The sequence below is a fragment of the Diadema setosum genome, chromosome 10 (genome assembly GCF_964275005.1).
Source record: "Diadema setosum chromosome 10, eeDiaSeto1, whole genome shotgun sequence".
In the NCBI taxonomy this organism is placed as follows: domain Eukaryota; kingdom Metazoa; phylum Echinodermata; class Echinoidea; order Diadematoida; family Diadematidae; genus Diadema; species Diadema setosum.
The window spans coordinates 10,615,363-10,636,133 of NC_092694.1; the positions used below are offsets into that span (position 1 = coordinate 10,615,363).

A 20,771-nucleotide genomic window follows, 5' to 3' on the forward strand; every position below is an offset into this window, starting at 1 on the left:
CCCCGGTCCAAATCTTAGGGGGGGCGACCGCCCCCATCGCCCCCCCCTGGCTACGCCAGTGTTTAGACGCTCTGAATTCTGAATTTTTTATGATCTTCGTTATTCTTTGTGTACACATAAGAGTCAATTTGTTCATTTCCATAATTGTATTCGCCTATTTATTGTTTTCATTTACTCATTTATTTACCTTTCAGTTCTCGAGGCTTTAAACGCAACCTCTAGCGATGTGCAAGTTGGAACAGGCCTAGATAAATAGCAGTTCTTCAAGAAAAAAATCAAATCAAATCAAATCAAATCAACTCACATCACTTTTGTCATTTGGTTATGTTTTGTTTAAATTTGTCACACCTAAGTAATTTATTTTTATTTGATTTGAGAAGAAGAATAATACGAACGAACGAAAGAACATCACGGCATCATATCACATCGAGATCATTGTCCATAACAATGTAGAATTGTGCTCTGCAATTGTCGTTGTATAATGGCCCTGACTTCTCCAAGCATATTTTGTTCTGAGTATTAGAGAATCGGATTTTCTGCATGACTTAAATAATACATTAACGTTAACTTTCTATGAAACCATCGATTCATATATCTCAAAATCTCTCGTATAATGTATTTTCTACTATTATACTAACGGGCAATGCCGCCCGATAGCATGTTTAAGTTGACTGAAATAAGTTATAGTTGACAGTAATATAGGGGCCTACTTTTTCCATTTTCTTTTACCATGCATTTCTTTGAACGGTCTTGCTACGGACTTTGGGAACTTAAAGGGACATTCCGGACGATTTTCATAATTTCACATCATGTAGTACATAAATCAACAACTCCAATGTATAGATTCGTGGAATTTGTTGTGGTCCTTGAGCAGAGAAACCAATAAATTGAAAATCTTAAACAAATTACACTGAACAGTGTTGATGACATCAGAGCCTCATATATTTCAGAAATGTAGCAGTGCAATTCCGTTACAATACCACTTACTCAACAAGTTCACCTGTGAAGAATCTGTGCATGCCTTCTTCTTTTGTTCTGCTTCCTTGAGCCCCAACTCATGCATTCTTTTGGTGAGGCTGCCATGTCATCATTCCTGTTCATTGCAATTTGTTATGAATTTTGAAAACATTCTCATTCCTCATCCCAGTCACTATAAATTCTGAAACTCTGTACTCAGTTTAACTGATTTATAGCTGTTCAAATGTAAAAGTCTGAAAATCATCCGGAGGTTCCCTTTAATATCAGGTTTCTTTTATATCAGAGGCTTCAGAGGCCCAGACAAACAAAAACAAAACAAAACAAGACAAGCACAATTACAAGAAGGACCACTTCACACCCCCCCCCCCCCCGCGTCTATCTTGAAAAACTGTTCGTCTACGTTGAAATAGATGAAATAGATAATGGGCCTTGCAAGTCGGCCCATTAATTGGGAAATTGGAACTGGTGTGGTATTGTAATAGGGAATGACCCAATTAACTACAGTTGATGCATATTCGATTCTTAGTTCATTGCGATTGTGTGTGGGGGGGGGGGGAAGAAGGGAAACATAATGTCTCAGACTGATCTTGCAAATTGATATAGAACTGCAACTACATTGTATAACTTGATTTTCAGGAAGAAAAATGTAAAGATTCGGGGGGATGTCTCCCCTGACAGACTCTCATCTCCCTGATTACCTCCACCACCCCCCCCCCCGGCCCCGCCCCCGGGCCTACAGACCACCTATGTTACTGAGTATGCCTATACAATAAAGTGTATTATGTTGATTACGCAGCAATGTACCCTCCTCAATCGCCCCCTTCAGTCTCAAAATGACCACGTCATTTCTTTGGTTTAGAGCCAATCATACACTCAAGGCGTTTTCAAATCAGCCCGATGTTTCGAAATAGCGCGCTATTTTCTGACTTGGCAAATTAACCCAATCACGAAATAGCGCGTGTCTTGATAATGTGAATACAAATTAGCGCGCTAATTGATCCAGAAAATTTCTCGAGTCCAACTCGGGAAATTTCCGAAATAGCAGGATAATTAATGCGAACTAGCGCGCCGTTTGATAATGTTCGGGCTGATGTGAATAGGAAATGAAATAGCGCGCTAATTTGCGATCGAGAAAAATATCTCGAGCTTGGATTTTTATCGGGCTGATGTGAAAACGCCTAGAGAGTTTGGCCAACTCGGTTTCATCTGGACTCATCATGGAGTGCATTCCTTGGTTACATGTTTGCCTTATGCCTCCATTGTGCTACCCGGTAGACCAGAGTTGGACAAACTTTATGTTTAATGACAATTATAACAATATGGCACTGTACATATGGAGAAGAATGTCGCCCTCTCTTCATCCAAGGTATAAAACCTGTAGTTCCTCCTTGGACATGCTGGACCATTCAGTCTCTGATTTTAATCAGGGAGATGCGATTCCACCTCCCTGTTTTAATATATAGAACCAGTCACTATAAAAATACATGTATCATCTTTTGAAGGGTACAAGACCATGGATACTATTACAATAATTGCAAAGTGGTATAGGTAATACATTACTTTTAGAATTATTCATTGACAATTTGATATTATGAAATGAAATTTGAATTGAATTGAACTGAATTGAATTGAAATGAATTGAATTGAATTGAATTGAATTGAATTGAATTGAATTGAATTGAATTGAAGTGAAGTGAACTGAAGTGAATTGAATTGAATTGAAACAATCACAATAGTGTATAATTCATGCAGGGTTTGACACTTCTAGCGCTTGTATGCTAGCCCCGAGAAAGTAAAATTTAAAAGTCGAGTAAGCAAAGATGTACAAGCAAGAAAGTGGAATCAGCTATCTGCAGGGCAAAGAGTACAGCAACCTTCATATTACCCGATCTCTCTACAGAGGAGAAAAACAATGAAAATACACAAATGAATAATCACCGGCGGAACTATCGTTGGATTTGAGTTAACTATTCGGTCACGTTTAAAAGTCATGCAATCAACCGGAAGGTACTTTTTAGTACCGTCGTGTGTTGTATTGTAAGCTATCAATGGCTATACAGACACATAGAAATTGAAGACACTGCATGATAAGAAAGAAATGACGTCACGAATATTTACAGTCAGTGTAGTCAACATTGTTACACAAGACAATGTCATCAATCGCAATAAAGAAGCTATGCAAAAAAAAAAAATGCAGACAGCAAGACAGTGAGAAGTTTATTTGATTAGATAGTTGTAAATGAAAAAAAAAAATCTTGATGTTTTGTTGTCCAAGCCTATATCGTTGTTCTGAAGATTTGATTTTATTGATTTTATTGGACGAGTAAATCTCGTACGTAGGCCTACTAACATTCTACAGTGTGTGTTTGTGATTGGATAGTACATGCATAGTCCACTGATCGTGGACTCGTATAATAATATCATATTAGTCATGATAATCATAACATATCTCCTATACAAATTGATCGTAAGTGTTTCTTTCGATCACTAATTATTGCCAACATAACCTAAATTCGCTTCGATAACGGAAATTGAATTGGAATCTACACGCTCTGTCGCAAACAAAACCATAAAAATAGCAACAGCAACAAAACCTTGACATAAGAAGCGCTATCTGTTTCGTTTACAGAGGTCAGAAGGATACTGTAAAGCAGGCGTACACATTCACGAAAGTATATAGATAGAATAATATATTACACGTGCTTTTTTATAGGCCTCTTCTCAGTGCCGTATATTAAGAGAGTCTGGCCAACTCGGTTTTCGGCTTAGGTGTGAAGCCTGTGATTGGTCAAAAGCTGGTCCCGTGACCTACAGGCGCCATGTCGTTACCAAAGTCAATCACACGGGCGCGAGCAGAGCTCATACGCAGTGCCCATTGTTCATTACGCGCAGCTACGCGCTAATATTGCTTGCCTTGGGGACTTCCCCTGAATATCAGTCATGGTGCAGTGGGGATCCCTTGTCATTGCCGTAAGGTTGTCAACTTTATTTAAAGCCCAAACAAAGTTCTGGTATGCCTGCAAAAGTTGTCAAATTTTGCTCCAAAATGTGAACGTATGCCTAGGAAATGTGCAGAATAACGCTGTAATAACAAGATATTCGATGGGAAAGGACGAAAATGGGATATATTAACCAAAAACATTCAGTCTCGGAACTTACCCGAACGGGGTCAGGCTAGACTCGGACTCGGGGATAACTCGGCCTCGCTTTGCTTGACGGCGGGATGAGTTGTACTGCTACTGGTTTTCCCTCTGGATTGTACAGTACTATGCATACGGGAGCGGCCTGTATAAACTACATTGTAGCGTTCTGGCTACTCGCAGTGCTAAATGGTCCGAGTTGTTACAACACGCGCATCAAAAACCTCTTTGGCGCGCATGCAAAATTAGTGTGCGCCTCTCAAGCACCTCTAAAAACAATCAAAGACAATTGATAAACAACAACAAAAACTTCAAAGACCGCGCGTCTCAGCAACTGAGGCGATGTGCGTATTATAAAGCGTCTTTGCTAGTAGGCTTGAGGACCGCGCGCTGTCCATTTGTTTTGTACAGGATTAGCACGCACTTTCCTGTCTGCTCAGTAAGGCCTCGTTTGGCCGGTGCCCGTAGTATTATAGAGTATTATAGAATGGGTAGCGAGAATCCTGCGATCTGATTGGTCGAGAGCTATGTGTTCATTTTTACTGGCCGCACGCTGAGTCACAGTGGTAAACATGTTATCGCGCACTTAGCAAGTGTACGCGTACTTGTAACAAAGGTTCGCGCACTAAAGCGAGCGTTCGCGCACTCAGCTTGGCCATGCATCCAGTAAAAACTGATGCATGGCTGGCCATGCATCCAGTAAAAACGGTAAGTACGGGTATGCATGCCCTTTACGGCAAGCCAAAAGGAAATGCATCCAGTAATTTGTCATCGGGCAACACGATAGAAAACTGGGTTTTTGACAAGAAAATTACCCATTCTATAAATCAAATGACGCACATGTCTTTTCGTGCGTCAGTCGGAATATAGTGTGCATGCGGTAACTATGGAATTTAGCCTAAACCCACTCGGCTTCGCCTCGTGGGTTTAAGCATTCCATAGTTACCTTATGCAACGGCGTAGCCAGGATTTGATCTTAGGGGGGGCGGTTAATCTGCGAGGGAGCGAAGCGACCAAGCCCGAGCGAGCGGAGCGAGCGAGGGGGGGGGAGGATGTGGGAGGGGGGTTTCCCCGCTCCCACGGTAAGAACTTTTTGCATTTTAATGTTGTAAATGGTGCGATTTGATGCATGTTTTTGCGCGTGTTATCGAATTGAAACAGTCCCACTGGTGTTGAAGGTACCAATATAATTTCATGTCGATTATCATTGAACAATTTGGCTATAATATGGTGTCATTTAAATAAATGTCTTGTATTAATTCGTACACTGAATACCATGAACGCGACTGAACCCAAGCGAGCGGAGCGAGGGGGGGGGCGGGGGGAAGGTGTGGGAGGGGGGGTCCCCCCTCCCACGGTGAGAACTTTTTGCATTTTGATGTTGTAAATGGTGCAATTTGATGCATGTTTTGCTTCTTTTATCGACTTGAAATAGTCCCACTTGTTTAAGGTAGCAGTATATTTTGATATAGATTATTATTGCACAATTTTCCTTATTAATGGTATGATTTAAATACACTTCTTGTATTAATTCTTTTCACTGAATATCACGAACGCGACTGAACCCGAGCGAGCGGAGCGAGCGAGGGGGAGGGGAGGGTCTTTTTGCATTTTGATGTTGCAAATGGTGCAAATTGATGCATGTTTTTGCATGTTTTAACGAGTTGAAACAGTCCCACTTGTTTAAGGTTGCAGTTTATTCTAGTGTATTAATTCTTTTCACTGAATATCATGAACGCGACTGAACCCGAGCGAGCGGAGCGACCGAGGGGGAGGGGAGGGTGTGGGAGGGGGTGTCCCCCTCCCACGGTAAGAACTTTTTGCATTTTGATGTTGTAAATGGTGCGATTTGATGCATGTTTTTGCGCGTGTTATCGAATTGAAACAGTCCCACTTGTTTAAGGTACCAATATAATTTCATGTCGATTATCATTGAACAATTTGGCTATAATATGGTATCATTTAGATAAATGTCTTGTATTAATTCTTACACTGAATATCATGAACGCGACTGAACCCGAGCGAGCGGAGCGAGGGAGCGGGGGGAGGGTGTGGGAGGGGGGTGTCCCCCCTCCCACGGTGAGAACTTTTTGCATTTTGATGTTGTAAATGGTGCAATTTGATGCATGTTTTGCTTGTTTTATCGACTTGAAATAGTCCCACTTGTTTAAGGTAGCAGTATATTTTGATATAGATTATTATTGCACAATTTTCCTTATTAATGGTATGATTTAAATACACTTCTTGTATTAATTCTTTTCACTGAATATCACGAACGCGACTGAACCCGAACGAGCGGAGCGAGCGAGGGGGATGAGAGGGTCTTTTTGCATTTTGATGTTGCAAATGGTGCAAATTGATGCATGTTTTTGCATGTTTTAACGAGTTGAAACAGTCCCACTTGTTTAAGGTTGCAGTTTATTCTAGTGTAGATTATCATTGCACAATTTGCCAATAATATATATAAAATGGTATCATTAAAATAAACTTTTTGTATTAATTCTTACTCTTAATATAATGAAGGCGACTGAGCCCGAGCGAGCGGAGCAGGGAGGGGGAAGGGGAGGGTGTGGGAGGGGGGTGTTCCCCCTCCCACGATGAGAACTTTTTGTATTTTGATGTTGCAAATGGTGCAATTTGATTCATGATTTTGCGTGTTTTTGCGTGTTTTATCGACTTGAAACAGTCCCACTTGTTTAAGGTAGCAATATATTTTCATGTCGATTATTATTGAACATTAAGACTATAAAATGGTATTATTTAAATAAACGTCCTGTATTAATTCTTACACTGAATATCATGAACGCTGTCTGTTCAGCAATCAAACAGAAAAAGCATGCACACGAGGGGCATTTTCCCTCCCAAACGAAGGTGATTTTGCATTTTCAGACCTTAAATTCAGCGATCTGGTGCAAATTTTTGGTGCAATACTTTTTCATCGAAGTGTTAAAATCACGGAATTTAGCTCTTATTCCGAAGGTGCATCATCTGTGTGTAGTATTATGTACAAAGTCTAGTGAGGAAGAGCTTAGGGGAAGGGGATTCCCCCTCCCGCTCGGCGGAGCTTTTGCGTTTTAAGAATTGAAATTAAGCGATCTAGAGCACACTTTTTGTGGAAAATTCGGAAACTGTCATTCCCAAAAATGTACTAGGTCTAAAGTGGGTAACAAGCAATGGAATGGTGGCAAGATACCTCTCCCATATTCAAGGGAGCCTTTTTTTCAGTTTTAAGCTTTTAGAACTGAAATTCAACAATCTGGCGTACACTTTTGTTGGAATATCGGGAAATTTTTCGATCAGAATAGAAGTGTAGCAAGTCTGTGGAAGGAGATTCTATATAATTTTTTGGTTGCAGTTAAGCGTTTTGGTGCACACATTTTGTGTCATATTTGGAAAACTGTTTATGTTCAGAGTGTAGCCACAGTCTACATGCATGGGGGGGGGGGAGGGGCGGGCGAGCAGGAAGAAGGCGTGGGCGAGTGTTATCTCCACCCTTCCAGTACGATGGAGCTTTTGCCTTTTTTAAGATTGTAATTGAGTTATCTCGTATACGCATATTTGATGGAATATATGGGAAATCATTTCAAAAATGATTGGGGGGGGGGCTTACGGAGGAAAGGGTCGATAAAAAGGGGAAATTCCCCTTGTACATGAGGGAACATTGAGTTTTCGGAATATAAGTGATAAGTCATGTGCACTCAGAATGTTTCATAATTTTTTGTAAATCTAAAAAGTGTACTAAGGCTAGGGAAAGAGGCACAGAGGGGGAGGGTCTGGGAGGGGGTATCCCCCTCCCAAGCACGAGAGATTTTGCATATTTTGAACTGAAATTCAACGATCTGGTGCACACTTTGAGTGAAATATTCAAAAAATTATGATCTTATTTGATGAAAGGTTGAAAAGGAGACCCGCTTCATGTGCATGCATACAGTATACACGCATTTTTTTTTTTTCCGCCTCGCAAATCCCCGGTCCAAATCTTAGGGGGGGCGACCGCCCCCATCGCCCCCCCCCCTGGCTACGCCAGTGACCTTATGCACACAATTCCGACTGACGCACTCAGACCTGTGCGTCATTTGTATACTGATGAACATGGCGATCACGAACTCTGTGTAAATTGTCTGAAATAGGGTCGAGTTTTCCCTGAGACCGAGTTAGTCTGGAGCCTTCTGGAATAAAAGTCGGTTTACCGACTTTTATTATTTTTCTCAAAATACTCCAAAACGACTCATCATTCCGGCAAACCGCGTCAGCCAGGTAAGTTTCTTTGCAGACTCTTTCGATATATTGCAAGCAAATATGAAATGGTGCCAGACGGGTTCTCAAGCCCTTACCAGAACTTAGTTTTCACTTTAAGTATATAGAAGGTACAACACGAAAGATATTTTGATATCTTATTGCCATAAACTGAAGATTAGTCATGCCTTCCTGCGCAGCATGGCGTTGCGCGAACCTACCTGGCTCTTAGTGTAATGATGCACCGCTTTCCGACAGATCCAAAAAAAAAAGGAAAAAGCGGGAAATCAGAGTGCGACGGGAAAAATATATCTGATTTGTTTTCTTTGGATTCCTCGCGGTGTCTTTCAGACTATCCAAGTTTTGATTCACATTTGTATGTCTCCGCCATAACATACGAAAGTGTCTCCTGAGGCATTTGTTTTGGTCGTCCGTCCGTCCTTCCGTCTGTCCTTCATATCGCAATCAATATTGTGGACACCGTTTGAGGTAATGAAACTTGACATGTATGCTTGTGTGAGTGGACGAAGTTTTGTTTTTAGCTTATAGGGCTTATAGGACCGTGATTTTCTCGTGATTTTATTTTTTATTTTATTTTTTTTGGGGGGGTATGGGAGGGGTAAGGGTCAAGGATCAATGTCATGTCACAAATGTACACACAAGTAGTTATGTACATGTATCATGGCTGTATGCATGGTTGTTTTAATGTGTACATTGTATGTACACAGGGTGACCAGAATAATGGAGAACATTCTATATGATATACAGTAGTACATACAGGCTGAACAGATCAGTGGAGAATTTTCTATGTGGTATACAATGTAGCTACAGTACATGCATGTGACAGGAAATACATTATAGCTCACTCAATCTAGAATGATTTAACCCATTCCAGAAAATTCTAGGAAGTGCTGGCTGAGTGAGGCACTGCCCTTGTAACCCAATGTGATTGGTAGTTCATTTTGGCAATTATGTTATGCACATATTAGGCAGTGAGTCATCCAGGATTCCTGGAATTTGGACTTGCTAGTATGTTCAGGTATGTGGCCCCAGGTTGGAGAAAATTACAGAATGTACTAGAAAGGGGTGAATGGATAGTATATAAGCCGGAGAAATTCTGAGGTAGGCAGAGTACCTAACACCTCTGCTCTGAGAGTTACGTCACTTCTGGCTCTGAAGCGACTTGTTATAGTCAGTCCTGTGTTACCTGCTGACCTGCTATACAAACTGTGTTTGTGGAGATAAGGCCTGGAAGACATTTTGCCTGCAGAGAATTAATTTGCCTACGTTGGAGACAGACTCCATATTTTAATGTCAACGGACATTGTTACGGCAAAGCTGTGACGGGCTGGATTCCTCGCTGGACATTATAAAGTGAATCATCATTCAACGCATCAACTGGACGTGGTCGTCATAACGTCTGGATTTTACACGTTTCGCTGTGAACATTATACCGTGGGCATCTATCGTGGATTTTACCCCGGATTTATACTGTGGATTAATGCAACCTGTGCCTTTGGAGTTACGTCGGAGGAATCATTCATCGGTGCGTCAAGGATCATTCATCGGTGCATCGAACATCGTATCTGAACATTTTCAAAGGACTTCTTGATAACATAATATGTAAGTGATTCTATTACCGATTTGTAATTGTTTCTATTGATCATTATTGTACTGATGTGAAAACCGATTACGAGTCTGTACCCACAATAACCGCCTGAACATTAGTTGATTGTTTCTTTTGTGCGATCATTCTCAGAGTGATTTTGGTCGTAACAGTCAGGTAAAATGTAATATTAAAATTCTACTCTCTATTGTTGAAATACTATTACCCATGCAGTTCCTAAATACCTTGGAAATTACCCAATTCACAAACTTAAAACGTAATGGTACACGTATTTTGCATGCCATCATTACTACACAATGACGCGTGATAGGGAAAGATTTTGGCCATGATGGTCAAAGGTAGGTGAAAATACTAAAATGACAGAATTTTCTATATACTTTTAATACAACCGTTGAAAGTATTGCCATGAAAATAGTAGTAAGTAAAAAGTAGTGAGAAGAAGTAAGCAAAAGTAAAAATGCTCAAATTCCTTAATACTTGCTCTCTTAAACAATAAAAGACATCCATTCATACCTAGTTCAAGGAAAGTAAACATTCGACGCATTAAATTTTAGTGACAAATTTGCCATTTTTTTCTGCCAATTATGTGAAACTGTCGTGTAACATTGTCAAGACGTACTCTACACCTGCTAAGAGAACAATGTAATATGGCGGAGGAATACCGGTCGCCATTAGGACATCTTTATTTGTGTGGGTTTTTTTTTTAATTATTATTTGGTACAGATGTCACTGAGGATATCCCTCATATTATGTTATCCAGGTAAAGTACTTGTGCTTTCGTTCAACATGTCTTTTTTAGATATTATTTTTAAACAATTTTAGATCATTTTACATATACCTTAATATCGGTGACGTCACTTTTTCATGTTGTACGTTGTACATAGGTGTATTCCTTTTGAATTACATACTAATCGGCCTTCATGTCAGTTTCATACATATATGGGACTATGGTAATTGATGATTACAATATATTTACGTGGGAAACAGTAATAACTGTGGAATTCGTCTATCCTCTGCACAGCTAGAATTGTAAATTTATATAATACATCATGTTGTTATACAATATTCTTGTTCCCTGGACAACTTGCTAAATACAATATACATAGCATACAGTCTAGTGAAAGTTTACGATACGACTTACTGTGAATTCTTCTTTTATTTTCACAGCAATAATTCAGCATTTTTATATTCAGGAATTATGTCCTTTAGACAGCTTCCCTATTATTTATACGGTATACCTGTGTGCTTCTGTCTATTTGAATGTGTAAAAATGATTGATTGTTGGCTTTGTTCAACATGGATGGAATGAAAGAATGTCCCTCCCTCAACCTACCCACTTCCTCTCTCTCTCCCTCTCTGGGCAAGAGAAAGAAAAGTCAAGCAACACCATGGCCATGCCTTTGGGACGCCTGCGCGTACACACTCCAAGCGCACACGCTAAAACCATAAGCGCACTGTACGCTGGGTAACGACATGGCGTCCTATTTATGAGTTGGCCAGACTCTCTTAATATACGGCACTGCCTCTTCTGGCAAGATAGCGCCCTCTCTTGAACATGTATGTCATTAACTCTGCCACTTCTAATTCTCGGAACATCAATGAGTTGAATGATAGATATCCAACATAATTATTCATATCTTTCATTTAAAGCCCAAAGAAAGTTCTGGTACGCCTGCAAAAGTTGTCAAATTTTGCTCCAAAATGTGAACGTATTCCTAGAAAATGTGCGGAATGACGCTGTAATAACAAGATATTCGATGGGTAACGACGAAAATGGGAAATATTAACCGAAAACGTTCAGTCTCAGAACTTACCCGGGGTAAATTACAGAATACCGGCAGCCAATCACGGAGAGCGCAAATCGCTCTGAAAAGAGCGTAATTACGCTTGCCGATAGCAACCATTAAAATATTAATCCGATCTGCGATACGGTCCGTGATTCGGCTGTCGACGATTGCATTTGTTTACGTGTGTTTTCTTTGCTCTGTGCGGTGAGAAGTGTGGTATCTTACGTTGTTCTCGGGGGTTTCGGGGGTGTCCCCCGAATAATGTAGTTCTAGATCCTGACGATGCTAGTCTAGACTATCCGTTAAAATTTACCCGAATTTACGATGTATACTCACGTTTTTAGGAGTCGAGGATAGTCCATATCCTAGAAATTGATAGCAATTTAGGTGAGACTAGAAAACAATCACTTATCTAATTGCTGGTGCTAGCTTACAGTAGTGCTTACGCACTGTGTGAGTGCGCTTGACAGCCCACCATGTTGACTCTATATGCACTCAATACAAATACAACATACAGTATACAACATTATACAGATATTGACTGGTACGGGGTGGAATATTATACAAATAGTGAATGGTCACGAGTGCAATGGTACGAGATTTCGCACGAGGTGAAAGATAGAGGCGCTCTATTCAACGAGGCGAAGCCGAGTTGAATAGTGCGCCTCATCTTTCACCGAGTGCGAAATCTCGTTCCATTGCACGAGTAAAGACCATACACTATTTGATTTATACAACGTCCAAGTAGATCTTTTTGGTCTAAGTAGGCCTAGAAGTCTATATATGTATGAAAAATATAGCCATACTTACATGTGGATCCACTGCGATTCTCTTTCTGGCTTGTGCAATCAGTGTACAGGTCACAGCTATACTAGCGTTCATACACGTACACTACCACTACGTAGGCCTACGTACGCGCATGCATAATATGTACGGCACACGTACCTGCGCTAGCTGCATGCGATTGTCAATATGCAACACACAGTACACGCAGTACCGTACAATCTTCTCGAACCGTGGAATAGAACGAAAAAATCGAACCAAGTTGCACGCAAAAATAGAACCAAAATTGCACGGCGCGTTGAATGGAGTACTTATTTAATATCACGTCACCAACAATCCTCCAATCAAATTACAAGGATCTACTTGGACGTTGTATAAAACATTCTTTGGACCGCCAGGGAGTTATATTTTCCCAAGGGATTACATTTTCCCGAAGCGCGCAGCGCTGAGGGAAAATATGATCACGAGGGAAAATATAACTCCCTGGCGTTCCAAAGATTGTTACATTCCACCCCCTACCAGTCGATATCTGTTATATTAGATGGCCTTGCCCTTGATTATGCTTTACAGAAGAGCCTACACTGACGACGCATAGCCTAACCGTTTATACGCTCATGTTAGCCCGACCAGACGCTGTGTGCGCGCTGTCGCGATTTTGTGCAGCGGCGACTAGGCTCATGTCCTCTAACGACAGTAGGCCCTACTAACGTTAAGCTCAAGTCCAGTAACGACGCTTTATAGTTAAGTTAGGCTCAGGTCCAAAAGATATCAGCAGATGTTCTAGGGTCTTCTCACAAAACAATTCTAACTTTACTCTTCGGCCTATAACGTTATGGCCTACTGGGCAATTTGTATCATTTGACATTTGTTTCGTAGTACAGGTAGCCTAACAGTTAGATTCTAATGTTTGTTAAATGTTAGGCCTAATTTAGAACTAACGTTAGAATCAAATTGGCTCCCCATGCCTAGTGCATCATCTTTTTCTTCCCCGTGATTTTTAGTCAAATTGTCTTGTGCCAGGACCGGTATAGACATTACAACATTAGGCCTACCTTCTGTCATCAGGAATCTGCAGCAATTTCAAAATCAGTCTCCTTTTTACTCTGTTGCAGAGATGAACATTGTAGAAACACAGTGATTTGCAAACCAGTCTACTCGGTGTTGTAGTCCTCCACTTGTTCGATGTAACGTTAGGCCAACAGTTAGATCTAGACTAGTCTAAATAAGTTACGTCAATAAAGATGAATGAACTGTCCTCGTTCTAAGAACTGAACTGAACGAAATGTCTCACAGACTATTAACTCGCTTGTTTTAGGAGATGTTTAGTGGAGTTAGAATCCTTATCCTCCAAATTCTTATCGAGCTCGTCGTCGTTTATAGACAAAACGGGGTTCCATTTGGAAGTGTGAATCCAAACTTCGCGGGCCGAGTGATACGATACGTGCATGTAGTAAACGGTACATCGGTACGGTACCTACCCCAACCAGTCAGGCAAGCCTAGCGCATGGCGCTACTCCGCGTCGCGCCGTGCATGCCGTCTACTCTCTCACGTACATCGTGTGTGTGTGTGTGTGGGGCCGGGGGGGGGGGGGGCGGGGAGGGGGGGGGGACAGATCATATCGATCCAGACTGCAGCAATCGATAGTAATCGTTTGCTCGTCCCAGTTATCGATGTGGTCCCACACCCTTATATTGGTGTAATTGTTCTTATTTCAACCGTAAGAGGGCGACACACATGGAAGAAATATATTCATTTGACCAGTTGGTGAAATATAACGAGCTGGGAAAATATAACATTTGCGATCCTCGCAAACAGTATCATGTGACGAGCTCTTGACCAATCACATACCAGAAACTGTCTAAGCCATCTAATATAACAGCTTATGCGTACGTGTGGCAGTGGTAGCGCGTATTGAGTCTGCAGAACGCGCGCATGTTTAGTAGTACAGGGTACGACGTATAGCAGTTGAGTGCGGGTTACGCCATTTCCTGACCCACTTTATCTGACACACTCTTTCTGACACACTTTTTTTGCCATTCACTTTGTACACGGGGCAGTTTTCATGAGACGGCGTCTGTTATTGGCTACTGTGCTAATGAATATTCAAGACTATGGTATGGCTTGTCGAACGTCGCGCTCAAGGCCGGCCAATAAGAGGCGGCCAGGAGCTGGTGAGCTGGAGGCGCGCGGCAATTTCTAACCTCATCCACGTGTAGGCCTTGCTACTACGTGGGCTTCCAGTACCTTTTTTTTTTTTCAGCTGCTTAACCCATCCACGTACGGGCCCTCTGTGTACTAGTAATCTTCGTGCCTGCCTAGTAAGTCGGCAGTGAACTTGGGCGCGATCTTCCCTACGGCGCGATCTACACGCGAAGGGTATTCATGTTCCCAACCCCCCCCCCCCCTACCCCGAGATAGCTCTGGAACATTCCATTCAATGACGGGGGTTTTATTTTGCAATGTTATCAAATAACTCTCATGTAAGCAAATTCTTGCCATAGCTAATCTATTTTAGAATAAAATCGTAATCCATCTATGATTAGATAACCTAATTCAAATTGGCAGAGACATAGAAAAATATTTGTTTTACAATCGTGATACGTTCAACTACTCATCTGTGCTGAAATCCGCATGTCTGCTCCACACATGTTATCGCTATCGCTCAAACTTCGATCGCGGTGCCGGTGGCTTGTGTGTGTTTACAACATGTGTGCATATGGAGGAAGCATGGGGCTGAAAAAACAGTACCACGTGGTGAGGTAAAAAAACAAATCGGACGTAAGAAGTCGTACATTCGAGAGCTAAACAGACAAATAGCGAAAACAAAGTCCACTGAAAAGGTCTTGACACTGTAATGTATGTTCCAAATTCATGTCTGGCTTAGTTTCGAGAGAATTTTCTACACTTGTAAAGGTTTTATTTGCAAGAGATCAGGAGTGAGATCGGTGAAGTAGCTAAACATGTACTCTATGTGACTGTTGGTGACTGTTGCATGCATGCTTGCACGTGGCTAGGAGAGTGCGGCAAGAACGCTAGGAATGCACCACCAGCACGTACGGTGGACTGCAAATTCTTGGGGCAAAATTAGACTTCATTGTTCAGCCCGTCTAGTATTTATATATTCATAATAATTCTAATTCTTCATGAAATCACGATAAAAATTCTTCATATTTATATTCATAATACATTTAAGAAGCGTAATATGAAATATTTTGACCTTTTTTTTTGAAATCCAAAGAAAAAAAAATGTTTTGAATAAAAAATTGATAATAAATAATAGTTCTTGACTCAAGTCTAAACTTCGTGCGTCTTCTTCCAGTTACCCCGCAGTTGCCCATGGATACGACGCATAAATAATCAGCTGTTTGCCGAGTCATTCCTACCCTACTGCCTCTGTTCAAATTGAGAGCGATTGTGATTTTATCGGTGGCATTTATAGTTTCATGACCTAATCCAATAAAACTAGACAAATTTAAACATCAAATGTTGTGACAGTTTTTGTCAGAATTTCCTATCAATATCACTTGTTGCCACGATAGTTATGAGATTTCACTAGCTTCATTATCGAAGCTGTTCTGAGGCTGTTGGACATTTGAAAGAACTGCTTTGTAAGAAATCACCTTTTATTTATTATCTATTTTCACACACAAGAATTTTGATGACTTACATAATCTTTTAAAACTATTCTAATGTCATAATATTTCATGATGGTATGTGTTCTGTCTTTACATGGCAAGATGGGATTTTTTTTTCTTCCGTCCAGGGTCAAAGAAGGAAGTGACAGGAAGGAAACCAACACGATAGGAAGGAAATGAAAAGGATAGAATGAAACACCTGCTCAGCGGGCTCTTTTTTATTGATTTTTACAATGGTGAATGCAGTACATCAGAATTTAAGTAAATTTACAGTTCTAAATGATTTATCATTTGAAAAATGAGCAAAGAAAATGGGATATAATCGAGTTCTTAAAATGAAAACTAAATTAGCATCGCCATTTAGATCTAATATTTACTAAAGAATAGCCCTGAGGCAACCTTATTGTCAAGCTTTTGGTTGAGTTTCTTTAGAGAAACGAATTTTTGGAGCATTAACCCAAGTGAACAACCAAAAGGTTAAAAAAAAAACTGATTAAATGCAGGTCTCTAGGTCTAGACCACTCCTGTGCATGAGCGAGCAACAGCCCCCGTGGACAGTGTCACTCTCGTCCTTGGCCTAGGCTAGGCTTCTCGTGTCGTTCTCGCCATCATCAATGATCAACGTCATGGTCACACGAAATAAATTGCATCATCAAAAGGGTTCGTATATCATCACCAGAATCATTATGATCATCATCACTATCATCTCAACCACAGCAAAACCCTGAATATCATTCCCACCATAGTCGCTCCCAGCTCACAAAAACACATCAGCATACAGACATCGCAGACTTTGTAGCTAACTACGTTAGACTTTAGATCAATGTTAGTTGTACACAAAATGAAACGGAGGTGGAAAACTAGTAATGAATACACGGAGATCATCAACGATGGCATTTTACCGTAGAAAAAATACACTGAACATCTTGCACCGCAAAAAAAAAAAAAAAAAATTGAGGTAAAAAACTACGTTGAGGAAAACTAGGGTGAAAACTCGCTGCTTGGAAGACGAACGATGAAGACACTGTACGGTAAAAATGCACACGGAAACAAACAAGTGGGTACCATGAATGTTCTCGCACACACGTAGATAATCTACATCGTGTTCAATCAAAAAACTCAACAAACACTCGAACTAAAACTCACCTCTAAATTGTTGCAAACGAGATAATCACTTCAAAAAATGGGGGAAAACACTTGTGGTAGTACGATTGTACTCTAAGAATAACAGAGATAAGATGATACGAAAGCAAAAGAGAGAAAAAGAGAGAGAAATGGACAGGAAACCTGCAGAAGTTATGCTACACTCACTGGCACTAAAACGCAATTCAATACACACACGCACACTGGTAATCAGATATCGTCATGGACCCCCTTGAGAAGATCGATATCACGCGTAAGTCAATAGCTAAAAGCCAATCACAGACACAGAATCAGACCGAGTGACTTATTATGAAAAAATTATCGCAAGGCTGATGAATATTCATTAGCACAGTTGCCAATAACAGAGGCCGTCTCATGAAAACTGCCCCGTGTACAAAATGAATGGCAAAAAAAGTGTGTCAGAAAGAGTGTGTCAGATGAAGTGGGTCAGGAAATGGCGTAACCCGTTGAGTGCGCACATGTCTCTTGACAATACGCGTATACGCGCTGCCTTGCCAAACTAGTGTGTAGTGTGATTGTATCGTGATGACTTGTGTCGAAAAGAGATGAAGGAAGAAGGGCTGCCAGCTGTGATGACGTCATCACGATTAAAATAGTTCCGTCAAAATCGGGTCGATTTTCTTTATCGTCGATTTACTCGAGTTATCTCGATTTAGAGCAGTTTTCCTCCGAAACCACTCAATTTTCATAAAAATTGTGTGGTCAACCTACTTTTTGACGGCCGTTCCGTTTCTGGCCTTTTTGGGGGCCCCAAACGTCGGGAAAGACGAATTTCAGCCCTTCGGGCTGAAATTCATCTCTAAGGGAGAGCCGCCGGAGGCGGGGCCGAAGGCCCCGCCTCCGGCGGCTCTTATACGCACCAATATGCTAATTTATATGAGGCAAAACCGGTATTCTGTAATTTCCCCCTTACCCGAACGGGGTCAGGCTAGACTCGGACTCGGGGATAACTCGGCTTCGCTTTGCTTGACGGCGAGATGAGTTGTTTGGTTGTCCCTCTGGATTGTACAGCGTTGTACTATGCATATGGGAGCGGCCTGTATAAACTACATTGTAGCGTTCTGGCTACTCGCAGTAATGGTCCGAGTTCTTACAACGCTCGCATCAAAAACCTCTTTGGCGCGCATGCAAAATTAGTGTGCGCCTCTCAAGCACCTCTAAAAACAATCAAAGACGCTTGATAAACAACAACAAAAACTTCAAAGACCGCGCGTCTCAGCAACTGAGGTGATGTGCGTATACTAGGGGATATAGGCTTGAGGACCGCGCGCTGTCCAGTTGTTTTATACAGGATTAGCACGCACTTTCCTGTCTGGGCCCTGTTGCATAAAACCCTTACCGCTGGACTTACCGCTCCTTTCTAGCGGTAAGTCTTCAAATTAGCGGTTAATTTTAATATCCTTGATGCTGATTGGCTGTGACGCCTAATTTTGACCGTAGTTACCATTGAAATTCAACGGTAAGTTTTATGCAACGGGCCCCTGCTCATCAAGGCCTCGTTTGGTACCCGTAGTATTGACCGATTCTGTGACGCGCTATGTGTATTTTTGGCATGGGCAGCGCCATTACGCGGTGTCTCAGCCGACCCCCCCTTCCCACTCCCCACCCCTCTCCCTACATTAGCACGCGCGCAGAATGAAAAACTGATGCATGGTTGCTTTAGCCAATGGGCGTCTCGTACTGAGTGCGCGAATGCTTGCTTAGTGCGCGAACCTTTGTTACAAGTGCGCGATAAACATGTTACCCGTGGGGTGGGGGAGAGCAGGGGGGGTCGGCTGAGACACCGCAATTTGAGCTCATGGCTGCGCCCAGTGGGGAAGGACTGTATGGGCACGGATCCGACCCCGCGTCATTTGACGTCATCATGAATATTCATATATTTGGGAGATTCCTTCGGGGCGGGGCATGCAGCGCACGGAAAACACGGGGACATGTATTCAGTATTTTTTTTTTTACGTCGATTACAATGGGTATCTCCCTAAAACAATAAAGTGTACTGTCGGAATGCCGCGCAGCGCTCTAACATCTTCAGTAAGCCAAAGCCATACTGTTTCTTTGATGCTGGGGTCGCCAAGTGACATGAAGGTTTGTTAGGTTTGCCCATGATAACTATTTCGCGCATGCAGACAATTGAATTAATGTGATAAAAATGTTTAAATTGTGCATATAATTATGATGAACATGCATGTAGAAAAATATTACTAGTACAATGTACTTGACTTTTTTTTTTCGGCCTCCAGCCAGCTTTGCCCAAGCTGAACCCGCGCCCAATCCGCGCTTTTATGGTGATCGAGAGAGTAGTACTAACACCTCCGTGGCGATACCGCGTAGAGTGACGGAATTCAATATATATTTTCAACAATATTCCTTCTTTTTATATTCAGATTAGTTGGATAAGCCAAAAAAAAAAAAAAACACCAAAAACCCAGAACAACAACAACAAAAAAACAAACAAACCAAAACAACAACAACAACAACCACCTTCCAAGCCAAGATTCTGGTTATAGGCCCGAATACTGGTAGTTCGCTGGAATTAATGCGATACTTCATAGTGGATATCCACGGGTCAGCATATATTTTTACTTAAAGGGATAGTACAGTATTGGTGGAGATGAAAATTGGGCTTTTAAGTTTTTGCAAGATACCAAGAAAACACTTATGATATAGTACAGAGCATACCATTTTAAGAGGAATTAAAAGTTTATTTGATGAAAATCGGGTTTGGAATGACTGAAACATCCAAAAACAAAGTAAAACAAAGTGATCGTAATAAAGTGTGGGTCCCACACTTTTTAGAATTACTCTTTTTTGGATATCTCAGCCATTTCAAAACCAATTTTCATCAAACAAACGTTGAATTCCTCATAGAATTACATGCTCTTTCACATTTCATAAGAGGTTTCTCATTATCTCACCAAAAAATGTTAGAAATCTGAAATTAGGTCTCAACCAAAACTATACGATCCCTTTAACTGTAGTACATTTTTTTATTTTTTTTTCTCTCTTGTCACTTTTTATGTTTTATTTTTCAGTGCTTTGTTCAATAAAAACATTTAAGTCAATCATTGCTAAAGTACTACACTGTAATATGACTAACAGAATACATTTGAATGCACCCAGCCGAAGACCGAGCAAAACTTGCATGTTCCTTAAATCCTTAGGGCCTAATGTCACCCACAATTAACGGCAGCACAATACGAAAAATCAGCTGGATGTGACAAAATAATTTCACACAATGTTATTTTCTTTTAATTTCTAATAAGGAAAATCACGTTTCTCAGGTTTTTTTTTTTTTTTTTTTTTCACTGATGTGTCTAGCTGTTGAATTATTTCAGACGCTATTTGTATACTGCGGTTCGTGAGTTTATACCGTGCCTGTACTTGTACAATGCAGGACTAAAATCAAAAGCATGTATTGGT

At 41.1% G+C, this 20,771-nt stretch overlaps 1 protein-coding gene across 1 annotated transcript in view; it reads left to right on the plus strand.

The window, feature by feature from the left end:
* Nucleotides 1-20,771, plus strand: part of LOC140234334 (small ribosomal subunit protein eS7-like) — a 463,926-nt gene that overhangs the window by 293,541 nt on the left and 149,614 nt on the right. The gene's annotated exons all lie outside the window — the stretch shown is intronic.